Genomic DNA, 12,930 nt, shown 5'->3' with positions numbered 1-12,930 from the left:
TGATGAGCTTAATATATATAGAAGTGTTACATGTTATATTTTTTTGTCTATGTTGCAGGTTATGATATTTATATTAATATTGGTGTAACTTGTACCAAAAAAATAACATTGGCCTAATAAAAAAATACTATGATGACTTTAGGATATCAAAAAATTCTAAAGGGCATCGACATCAGTTTTGTAATATTGAACTTGCAATAAATTACAAGTATCGAATAAATGAATAATAGTATAAATAGTTACTTTTGACACCTAAATGTAAATAATTAGTTAATACTGTTAATTCTAATTAAATACAACTAAATAACTTACGAAAATAAATTTTACATTAACTTCTAATTTTTTTATTAAATAAATTCTTATATAAAAAATTATATATTTATGTTGGTGTTACATAACACATGGAGTTAAATCTAGTATAGATAATTGTTTTGGATGGTCTATTAAATTTGGCTAAAAAATAAGCAGTTCAAGAGGTACTAGAAACATATGCAACATTTGATTTAAGAGATATTATGATATGGATTTGACTTTTTTAAAATTATTTAGTCATTTTTTAAAAAAAAAAGAGTTAATTTATACTATTAATTACCTTTAGATTAAGATAGTGAGATTCACAAATAGTAAATGTTATAAATTTAAAAATGAGTATTCTTTTTTTTAAATAAACATTTATATTGGACCTAATGCATAAAAGACCAACACCCGTCTATCATATTAAACCCGGCCCACATATATATTATATAAATATCAAATTTGTATTGATTATATTAAACACTAAAACCAAACATTAATTAACCATAGCTATAGCACTAATTCATACGGCTAACTTCTGCATCACCTGAACCACTGCAGCAAATGTCTCCTTTAGAGGACTTATCTTTTGCAAAAACTTTAACTAACGAAATTGTTACGTAGGTAATCTGAGATATGTGGATTGGACTTGAAGGATTGGCTCAAATATCAATAGAAGGTGGTCTCCGACTTGTACGCGTTCGAGAGTCGCTGTTCGAGTTGTGTATTTGAAAAATAGGGGGTAGTACCTGCAAAGATACTCCGATACCTAAGTTAATAAGGGGGTAAGCAGATTTAGAGTATTGGAACTTAAAGATACCTGAGGGGTGTCAGTATATTTATAGTGGTGATCTAATAACCACTATTGGGGGTAGTTCCACTTTTGAAAGTGGATAACTATCATTTTATCTTAGGATAGTTGAGATATAGCTCTTGGAAGTAGGTTGAGAGATTTCAGGAACAGTTACTTATTTGAATAAGTGTTATTGTCAGTTATCTATCGAATCCGACTTCTTTGAGAAGGAGTTTGTGTCGAATCCGACTTCTTCTAAAGAGGTCGGTGGGTAGCGAAAACCAATATTTAGATTGGGTCTTTTAGTTTATTTGAACATGAACCATAGTATTAAATCAAGATATGAACAGAAGTAATATCTGTCTTCTACACATGTAGAAGATCTTTTCTTTCTACACACTAGCAATACTAGGGGTGCACATGCGCCGGGTGAAGCCGGGTTTGATGTGACCCAGACCCGGCCCGAAATATACACCGGGTTTATTTATTAGACCTGAACCCGACTCTAAACCCGATGAAACCAATACATTTTCGGTGTAACACCCTACCATACTAAGCTTTACGCTTAAGTCGTAAAACAGAGGTGGTGTGGTATTACGACCTCTAAAATAAAATGAGTACATATAATAGCAGAAGAATTATAATATGCTAGGAGTCTTGAAGAATAGAGGAAATAAAAATTGCAAAATAAAAGCGCAACGCTCAAGGATCGAGTTGACTTGCGTGCTAAGAAAACCATATCTACTAAGCATAAGATGACAGAAGTAGGAATAGAGTGCCAAAGATACAAAATAACAAGCTCCTAACTCAGCCTGCGAAGTCAAGACTGGCCGGAGAATATTTACATATATATATATATATACATACATATCCCAAAACCCAAAAGAACATATACACAATCCTGCCTCTCCATAAACCTCTAGGAGGATCAAAAGAACAAGTTATGCGGAGAGAAAACTAAGTACATATATACACATCATAGCATAACAAAATAACCCTGTAACCACTCCGCTTCAAGGGCCCAAACGCCTAACGAGATGCCTCTCGACCTGCATCTAAAAAACAACAACATATTATGGAATGAGAACCGGAGGTTCTTAGTATGGTAAAGGTGTCACACACATAATATATAAGGTCCTGGGAATGCCAGAGGCAATCCTAGAACGCTGACACTCAGATTATAGAGCTTAAAGTATTAAACAGAAGCCATAAAAGGTGGTTTTTCTAAAAATATTTAATCCTAACTTAACTTAACCTTAAATCTAAGTCCCATACTGCCATTCCTCCATACCTCTAACTCCTTCATGCATTTTCACAGACAAATAGACAGATAAGGCAAACACAAGAAGGTTACAGTTATTACAGGTAACAAATACACATTTAGCATAGCAAGTACATATAGGCACACCCAATTAAAGCACAAGCAAGTAATTCAAGTAATATGCATATGATGCATGCCTGTCCTATGGCTGATGAGGCTCATCTGTCGGTTATCCAGCCAACCCGACAAGTCTGAATTGTCCTTAGACTGTCCCCCGACGTGCATCCCCAAGAGTCTATGCATAGCTTTTTCTCATATAGTTAATATTGCTCAATGGGGGTAACATTCTTGGGAATTTATATAGTGCCCTGTCACACTTACGTCGTAGGGTCAACAGAATATCGAGTTCTCAACCTGGTACATGTGGTGGCAAGCCACGACACTTAATCCAGGGAATCTCATATCTCAGATTATTCAAATTCATAAGCCATTTAAATAATTCAATTATAATTCATCAACATCCACATCATTCTCAATTGCATTTCATTCATCATTATACGTCAATCATATTCAATCCTTATCCTTCATTATCACACCTCCCATTCCAGCCATCAATAGTTCTAATTCAAAACATAATTCATTCTTTTCTAAATAAATCAAACTTAAAACATGCTCATTTTCTTAATAACTCTAAATCAAACCATATAACCATTGAATCTAAATCTTTTTAAATAATCATATAAATAAAATCTCTAATTTTTATAAAATTTTGGCTGTATCTCATCTAAAACTCGGGCTTTGCCACCCTTTTCGGGTCCAACTTGCATTCTTTTCAATTCAACACACCCTTCCTCATCATCATAACAATCACCACAATAAATCTACCTCAGATCAACAATTAAACTCATACAATATTCAAATCCAACAACCAAAATTCAACTAAGAATCATAGTTCACAAATCCTAGGCTTTTAACACAAAATACCTCATTATCACAACAACCTCCACTATAGTTATACCTCAAATCAATAATTCACCAAATCATTAATTAATCAACAAGCACCAAATCAACCATGTTCATCAACAGTAACATTCAACCATAATTCTCTCCAAATTAACATAACAACATTCACCATCCAAAATTAATAACTAATTATCCAATAAACTTCAACCAAATATATATTCATCGACAAATTACTAAACATTAAATATACACCTACATTCCAACTTATCCTATGGTCATCTAGCCTAAGTTTTTATAATTTCAAGCTCCAATTATTTATTCACAACCTAATACACATTCATAACACATATATATCCAATTTAATACTCAAAGCTCAAATTCAATAAAAATAAAATAGAATTATCGTATCCTCACCTTACTCAAGCTTCACATAAGCAAGAGTGAACGTTTACCTCAAGCTAATTGGATCCTAAAACATCAGAAATCAAAGAAATTCAACCTTCCCATTGAAAATTTGAAAATTGGGGGAAAAGAGGGCTGAGAGTGATTAAACAAGTTACCAGTAAAATTGTTCTGGTAGAAATGTAGAGCTCGATGCGGTGAACGCGTGGCCGCAAACGGTGCGGCGATTGGAGCTCGGACGGAGAAGTTACGGGGATCGAAAATTGACCGTAAGGTTACGGAAGCTTTCTCCCCTCCCTGGAAGTGTTTCACGCTGCTGCAGCCAAATGAGGGAGAGAAGGGCTTGGGTTCACTTAAAAGGGCTGGTCCGGTTGGACCGATAGCCCGGTTCGGTCCGGTTCAATCGGTTCGGTCTTTTTGGTCCAATTTTGGACCATTTTTTCGAAATTAGTGTCAAAATTCTCGTTTCGATGAGTTCTACCCTAATTTAATATAATATTCACATTTCTAATCCTTCTTATTAAAAACTAATTTATTGACTAATTATCTACTAATTTAACCAGGGTTTACATCCTACCCACCTAATAAAGAATTTTGCCCTTAAAATTCAAATCTAGTTACCTGAAAAGAGATGTGGGTAGTCCTTTCGCATATATGATTCGAGTTTCCAAGTATGTTCCTCGATACCAGTTTGACTCCAAGCTACTTTTACCAATGATACTTCCTTTCCGCATAATCGTTTAATATTAGTATCATCAATTCTCACTGGAATTACTGGAAGTGTTAGATCTTCTCTTACTTGGATTGGTTCTGGTTCCAGAACATGACTTGCGTTAGGAGTATACTTCTGAAGCTGTGACACATGGAACACATCGTGCAAATTCGAAAGATATGGCGGTAAGGCAATTCTATAAACCACTGGTCCAATTCTCTTCAGAATCTCAAACGGTCCAATATAACAGGGATTCAATTTCTTAGTCTTAATAGCTCTTCCCACTCCAGTGGTTGGTGTAACTTTTAGAAAAACATGCTCCCCTTCCTCAAATTCCAAAGGCTTTCGCTTCTGATCAGCATAACTTTTCTGGCGGCTTTGGGCTATAAGCATTCGACTACGAATCTTCTTTATCTGCTCAGTCGTTTCAGCTATCATCTCAGGCCCTAATAAACTCCTTTCTCCAGTTTCATACCAACACAACGGAGATTGACATTTTCTGCCATACAGAGCCTCATATGGAGCCATTCCGATGCTCACATGATAGCTATTATTATAAGCAAACTCTACTAATGGCATATACCGATCCCAACTCGCCGGATGGTCCAAAACACAAGCCCTTAGCATATCCTCCAAGGTCTGAATAGTTCTTTTTGACTGACCATCTGTCTGAGGGTGATACGCAATACTTAAGCTTAACTGAGTCCCAAATGCACGCTGGAAAGCTCCCCAGAATCTTGATGTAAAGCGAGGATCCCTGTCAGATATAATGGTAGAAGGCACGCCATGCAACCTGACAATCTCTTAATATACATTCGAGCTAATTCTTCCATTGTACAACTTATTCGGATAGGAAGAAAGTGAGCTGATTTTGTCAGTCGATCCACAACCACCCAAATAGCGTCATAACCAGATCGGGTTCTAGGCAAACCTATCACAAAATCCATTGCAATACTCTTCCATTTCCATTGTGGAATCTCCAAAGGCTAAAGGGTCCTTGATGGTCTCTGATGCTCAATCTTAACCTTCTGACACGTTAAACATTTAGATATATGCAATGCCACATCATTTTTCATGCATGGCCACCAGAACATCGCTTTCAGATCCTGATACATTTTAGTACTCCCCGGGTGAATTGAGAATCCACTCTTATGAGCTTCCTTCAAAAAACTCTGTCGTATGTCTCTGATATCTGGCACAATAATCCGGTTCTTGAACCTCCACAACCCATCCTGTCCTTCTGACACTCTCCACTGTTTTCCCTGTTCAACTGCTGGTAATACCTTACGTGACGCTTCACTATCTTGATGAGCCTTCAGAAGTTCTGATTTAAAATCACTTGAAATCTGCAACTGACTCAAACACAAAATTTCAGATTCTTCTCTAACTCCCAAATTCAAACCTTGAAATGCCTTCAGTAACTCTTCCTCCTGTAGCATCATCCAAGCTGCATATAAAGACTTTCGACTCAAGGCATCCGCCACAACGTTCGCTTTTCCTGGATGATAATTCAATTCAAAATCATAATCTTTCAGAAGCTCCATCCACCTCCTCTGACGCATATTCAACTCTTTTTGCTCAAAAAGATACTTCAAACTCTTTTGGTATGAGAAAACATGAAACTTAACGCCATAGAGGTAGTGCCTCCAAATCTTTAAAGCAAATACAACAGCAGCAAGTTCTAAATCATGTGTCGGGTAGTTCATCTCATGCGGTCTTAATTGCCGTGAGGCGTATGCTACAACATTCTGGTGCTGCATCAGAACGCACCCCAACCCTTTCAAAGATGCATCACAGTACACTTCAAACGGTTCACTTGGTTTAGGTAAGACCAATACAGGTGCAGTAGTCAACCTGTGCTTCAATGCTTGGAAACTCTCTTCACATTCCGGAGTCCAGACAAAAGGCGTATCCTTCCTAGTCAATTTAGTTAAAGGTAAGGCGAGCTGTGAAAATCCCTTAATGAATCTGCGATAATACCCTGCCAAACCTAGGAAACTCCCGATCTCTGTCACTGAAGTTGGTCGCTCCCAATTCATCACTGCTTCCACCTTAGCAGGATCCACAGCTATCCCCTGCTTACTCACCACGTGGCCGAGAAACTTTACTTCACTCTTCCAGAACTCACATTTAGATAACTTAGCATATAACTTCCTGTCTCTCAGAATTTGCAGCACAGTTCACAAGTGATCAGCATGCTCCTCTTCAGTCTTAGAATAAACAAGAATGTCATCAATGAAGACAATAACAAACTTGTCCAGATACGGTCGGAAAATCCTGTTCATATAATCCATAAATACTGTCGGGGCATTAGTTAACCCAAAAGACATCACTGTATACTCATAATGACCATAATGCGTCCTGAAAGCAGTTTTTGGAATATCCTCGTCTCTAACCCTTATCTGATGATACCCGAATCGCAAATCAATCTTAGAAAACACACCGGCACCCTGTAACTGATCCATTAGGTCATCAATTCTAGGCAACGGATATTTGTTCTTCACAGTGATCTTGTTCAACTGCCGATAGTCGACACACAACCGCATACTCCCATCCTTCTTCTTTACCAGTAACACTGGCGCTCCCCACGGAGAAACACTTAGTCGGATAAAATGCTTACCCAACAGATCTTCCAACTGAGCTTTCAGTTCAGCCATTTCTAAAGGTGACATCCTGTAAGGAGTAATTGAAATCGGATCGGCTCCAGGTACCAACTCAATTGCAAACTCAACCTCCCGATTAGGTGAAAATTCATTAATATCATCTGAAAACACATCTGAAAATTCACATACAACGGGAATCTGCTCTAAACTCTTATCATCACCTGATACTCTCGCACTTAATAACATAATACCCTGACATTCAGTTCCAGAAGAGTTTACTATCATAGAATTCAAATAGTAACTATTCACCACAACCGGTGCTTCTGACCCTTCCGGCATAAACTGTACTGACTTCTCAGAACAATCAAGCAAAACATGATTCTTAGATAACCAATCCAATCCCAAGATGAGATCAAGACCAGTCATAGGCAAACAAATCAAATCATGCACAAATTCACGCTGTTGTACTCGAAAGGGAACTTGTGGACATCCTATCCTAGTCACTATAGCTTCATGAGTAGCATTGTATACTTTCAAATCATAACCTAAAACCATCATTCTCAATCCTAATTCATGGGCCTTTTCAAATGCAATAAATGAATGACTTGCTCCTGAATCAAATAAAGCATTTAAGATTTTACCAGCCATTTCACAATTATCTCAAATCAGTGTCTCAGATCCCTCAGCACCAATGGTAGAAGTGGTGTATACTCTCCCCGGCTGCTGCACTCTACCAGTCTCATATTTCTTCTTCTTCGGGCAATTACTGGCTATATGCCCGGGCTGTCCACAGGAATAGCACACTCCAAGTCCTAATCTGCACGGAACTCCAGGATGATACTTTTCACACTTCTGACAATTCAGATCCTACTGTGGCTGCTTCCCAAACCTTTTTCCTTGACTAGCATTAGTATTCAGCCTTCTGTAATTACCTTGACCCTGAGTCTGCTGCGGAACAAAGCCTCCACGCTTAAAATTTCTACCTCTCGGAGCAAAGTTTCTCCCTGAAGGCCTCTAAAAAGGCACCATCAAACTTCCTTTCTCTGTTGCTGCCTTCCTCACACAATCCTCAGCCACCCTACTCTTATTCACCAATTCAGAAAATACCCTGATCTCCATTGGGGCAACGAAGCTCAGAATATCGCTCTGAAGACCTCCTTCATACTTAATACATTTCCATTCAGCAAAATCTTCAGGCACAACTTGACAGATGCGAGAAAAACGACTTAACTCCTCAAATTTGCTAGTATACTCAGCAACAGTCATCTGTCCCTGCTTTAACTGCATTAATTCAAGTTCCTTGGCATTTCTAGCCGAATTAGGAAAGATTTCTTATAGAATTCTGTTCGGAAATCCTCCCAAGGAATTGCAGCACCATCAGGCTGTAGGATACGTCGTGTTCCCTGCCACCAATACTGAGCTTCACCTTGCAACTAATAAGTTCCAAATTCAACCCATTGCTCTTCAGGAACCTGCTATGCCTGTAACGCCCTTTCCATAGCCTGAATCCAATTATCTGCATCAGTGGGATTTGAGGTTCCCCTAAAAGTTAGAGGGCGAACTTTCAGAAATGTAGCAAGTGTCATAGGACCGTCCTCATCATTATTGTTCCCATGATTACCCTGATTTATCTAATTACCCAGTGCCTCAGCTGTTGCCTGCATAGCTGCAGGCATATTTCCTAGGGCAACCATAAAGTCTACTGGATCAGCCCCTATGGGAGCAGAAGTAACGGTGCCTATCCTACCTCTACTTCGCCCGCGACCACGTCCGCGAGTCGACATCTGGTCCCTATACATACCAAACAAGTGATATTAAGTTGATCAGTCTCAATATCGCAGGTCTAATGCTTTAAGTTCCAAATGCATGCTCACGAACGTTTATGCCATATATATCAATCAAATATCCTAATAGCACATAAACACATATACAGAGAATGCACAGAAGTACAATCAGTCCGTCTTTCAGGCTCTATAGGAATGAACTGCTCTGATACCATAATGTAACACCCTACCACACTAAGCTTTACGCTTAAGTCATAAAACAGAGGTGGTGTGGTATTACAACCTCTAAAATAAAATGAGTACATATAATAGCAGAAGAATTATAATATGCTAGGAGCCTTGAAGAATAGAGGAAATAAAAATCGCAAAATAAAAGCGCAACGCTCAAGGAACGAGTTGACTTGAGTGCTAAGAAAACCATATCTACTAAACATAAGATGACAGAAGTAGGAATAGAGTGCCAAAGATACAAAATAACAAGCTCCTGACTCAGCCTGCGAAGTCAAGACTGGCCGGAGAATATTTACATATATATATATACATACATATCCCAAAACCCAAAAGAACATATACACAATCCTACCTCTCCATAAACCTCTAGGAGGATCAAAAGAACAAGTTATGCGGAGAGAAAACTAAGTACATATATACACATCATAGCATAACAAAATAACTCTGTAACCACTCCGCTTCAAGGGCCTAGACGCCTAACGAGATGCCTCTCGACCTGCATCTGAAAAACAACAACATAGTATAGAATGAGAATCGGAGGTTCTCAGTATGGTAAAGGTGTCACACACATAATATATAAGGTTCTGGGAATGCCAGAGGCAATCCTAGAATGCCGACACTCAGATTATAGAGCTTAAAGTATTAAACAGAAGCCATAAAAGGTGGTTTTTATAAAAATATTTAATCCTAACTTAACTTAACCTTAAATCTAAGTCCCATACTGTCATTCTTCCATACCTCCAACTCCTTTATGCGTTTTCACAGACAAATAGACAGATAAGGCAAACACAAGAAGGTTACAGTTATTACAGGTAACAAATACACATTTAGCATGGCAAGTACATATAGGCATACCCAATTAAAGCACAAGCAAGTAATTCAAGTAATATGCATATGATGCATGCCTGTCCTATGGCTGATGAGGCTCATCTGTCGGTTATTCAGCCAACCCGACAAGTCTGAATTGTCCTTAGACTGTCCCCCGACGTGCATTCCCAAGAGTCTATGCATAGCTTTTTCTCATATAGTCAATATTGCTCAATGGGGGTAACATTCCCGGGAATTTATATAGTTCCCGGTCACACTTACGTCGTAGGATCAACAGAGTATCGAGTTCTCAACTTGGTACACGTGGTGGCAAGCCACGGCACTTAATCCAGGGAATCTCGTATCTGAGATTATTCAAATTCATAAGCCATTTAAATAATTCAATTATAATTCATCAACATCCACATCATTCTCAATCGTATTTCATTCATCATTATACGTCAATCATATTCAATCCTTATCCTTCATTATCACACCTCCCATTCCAGCCATCAATAGTTCTAATTCAAAACATAATTCATTCTTTTCTAAATAAATCAAACTTAAAACATGCTCATTTTCTTAATAACTCTAAATCAAACCATATAACCTTTGAATCTAAATCTTTTTAAATAATCATATAAATAAAATCTCTAATTTTTATAAAATTTCGGCAGTATCTCCTCTAAAACTCGGACTTTGCCACCCTTTTCGGGTCCAAACCTGCATTCTTTTCAATTCAACACACCCTTCCTCATCATCATAACAATCACCACAATAAATCTACCTCAGATCAACAATTAAACTCATATAATATTCAAATCCAACAACCAAAATTCAACTAAGAATCATAGTTCACAAATCCTAGGCTTTTAACACAAAATACCTCATTATCACAACAACCTCCACAATAGTTATACCTCAAATCAATAATTCACCAAATCATTAATTAATCAACAAGCACCAAATCAACCATGTTCATCAACAGTAACATTCAACCATAATTCTCTCCAAATTAACATAACAACATTCACCATCCAAAATTAATAACTAATTATCCAATAAACTTCAACCAAATATATATTCATCGACAAATTACTAAACATTAAACATACACCTACATTCCAACTTATCATATGGTCATCTAGCCTAAGTTTTCACAATTTCAAGCTCCAATTATTTATTCACAACCTAGTACACATTCATAACACATATATATCCAATTTAATACTCAAAGCTCAAATTCAATAAAAATAAAATAGAATTATCGTATCCTCACCTTACCCAAGCTTCACATAAGCAAGAATGAATGTTTTCCTCAAACTAATTGGATCCTAAAACATCAGAAATCAAAGAAATTCAACCTTCCCATTAAAAATTCGAAAATTGGGTGAAAAGAGGGCTGAGAGTGATTAAACAAGTTACCAGTAAAATTGTTCCGGTAGAAATGCAGAGCTCAAGACGGTGAACGCGTGGCCGCAAATGGTACGGCGATTGGAGCTTGGACGGAGAAGTTACGGGGATCGGAAATTTACCGTAAGGTTACAGAAGCTTTCTCCCCTCCCTGGAAGCGTTTCACGCTGCTGCAGCCAAATGAGGGAGAGAAGGGCTTGGGTTCACTTAAAAGGGCTGGTCCGGTTGGACCGATAGCCCGGTTCGGATCCGATTCAATCAGTTCGGTCTTTTTGGTCCAATTTTAGACCGTTTTTTCGAAATTAGTATCAAAATTCTCGTTTCGATGAGCTCTACCCTAATTTAATATAATATTCACATTTCTAATCCTTCTTATTAAAAACTAATTTATTGACTAATTATCTACTAATTTAACCGGGGTTTACATTCGGGCCACAATTATACCGGGTGAAAACCGGGCCGTTAACATTACATTACGTTGATACCTTCTTGTAAGCTAGCATGTAAAAATATCCAAATTTCCAAGACTCCAACCATTATTTAACATGGTAAAATTCACTTAGAAAAACATAACAAGAACCAACCCTTCTTCAAAATTAAAGCATAACCACAATCAATATTAAAACATAATTACAATCAATACTAATATTGTCTAATAATATCAAATATTTAAATCAATACAAATAACATAATATTATGCATTAGTCTAAAGTCTTATGCATTCTAAACATAAAACATTAACTTATAGTCTTATAATGACTAATAACACAAAATATTAAAGTTTACAATACTTAAATTCCACATAAGAATAGTCATGATACATCACTAATAACACAAAATATTAATTGTGTATGATGACCAGGCCACCGGGCCGACTTTGAGTGACCCGAGCTATGGCCCGGACCCGATCCGAAATAATGACCGGGTCTATTTTTGAGACTCTTATCCAGCCCTAAATCCGATAAAATCATACCAAATTAGCCCCTAAAGTGTTCAGGACCGGGTCGGATCTTCGGAACGAGTTGGGTAATGTGCACCCCTAAGCAATACCCATAAATAAAAGAAATAGAATACGTGGAAGCTTTTTTCTTTTCCGTCTCAATGGTAGTAGGTTGGATATATAAAAGCGAAAAAAAAACACTGATTTGTTATATGTACAAATATCAATTTCTTTCAACAAAATATTGAAGACTATGCTGCCATAGAATAATTGCAATTGAAACAGCGAAAAAAAAAAAAGTTCGGTTTGTTGACTCTAGGCTCTTTTATTTATTTACTAATGAGTATGCAAGATCAGTATCCAAAGCGAGAAATAAATCTTCTCAATTTTTTTCTTAGTTACTAATGTAAAATGTGGTTTTTTATTATACGTTTTTTTAAGTCAAATTTAAAGAAATATAAAAAATGTTAAATAATAAAAAACACATTTGATAAAATAATTTTAAAAAAAAATTCTATTCCCTCCAAAATCCACTAAGCATATATAATAATAATAATTCAATTCGAGGATTAGATATTAACTAACTCCACTAACAACATTTGAAATAAATTAGTTTAACTTTTTCTGCGACATAAAATAAAAAATCCATTCATAATTACGTGTAATAGCACAAATAACAAAAAGCTACTGATATTATATGTTTAAGGTTTAATTAATATATCTCCCA

This window comes from Arachis ipaensis, chromosome B06, assembly GCF_000816755.2.
Source record: "Arachis ipaensis cultivar K30076 chromosome B06, Araip1.1, whole genome shotgun sequence".
Classification (NCBI taxonomy): domain Eukaryota; kingdom Viridiplantae; phylum Streptophyta; class Magnoliopsida; order Fabales; family Fabaceae; genus Arachis; species Arachis ipaensis.
Note: the sequence above shows the minus strand (reverse complement) of the source record.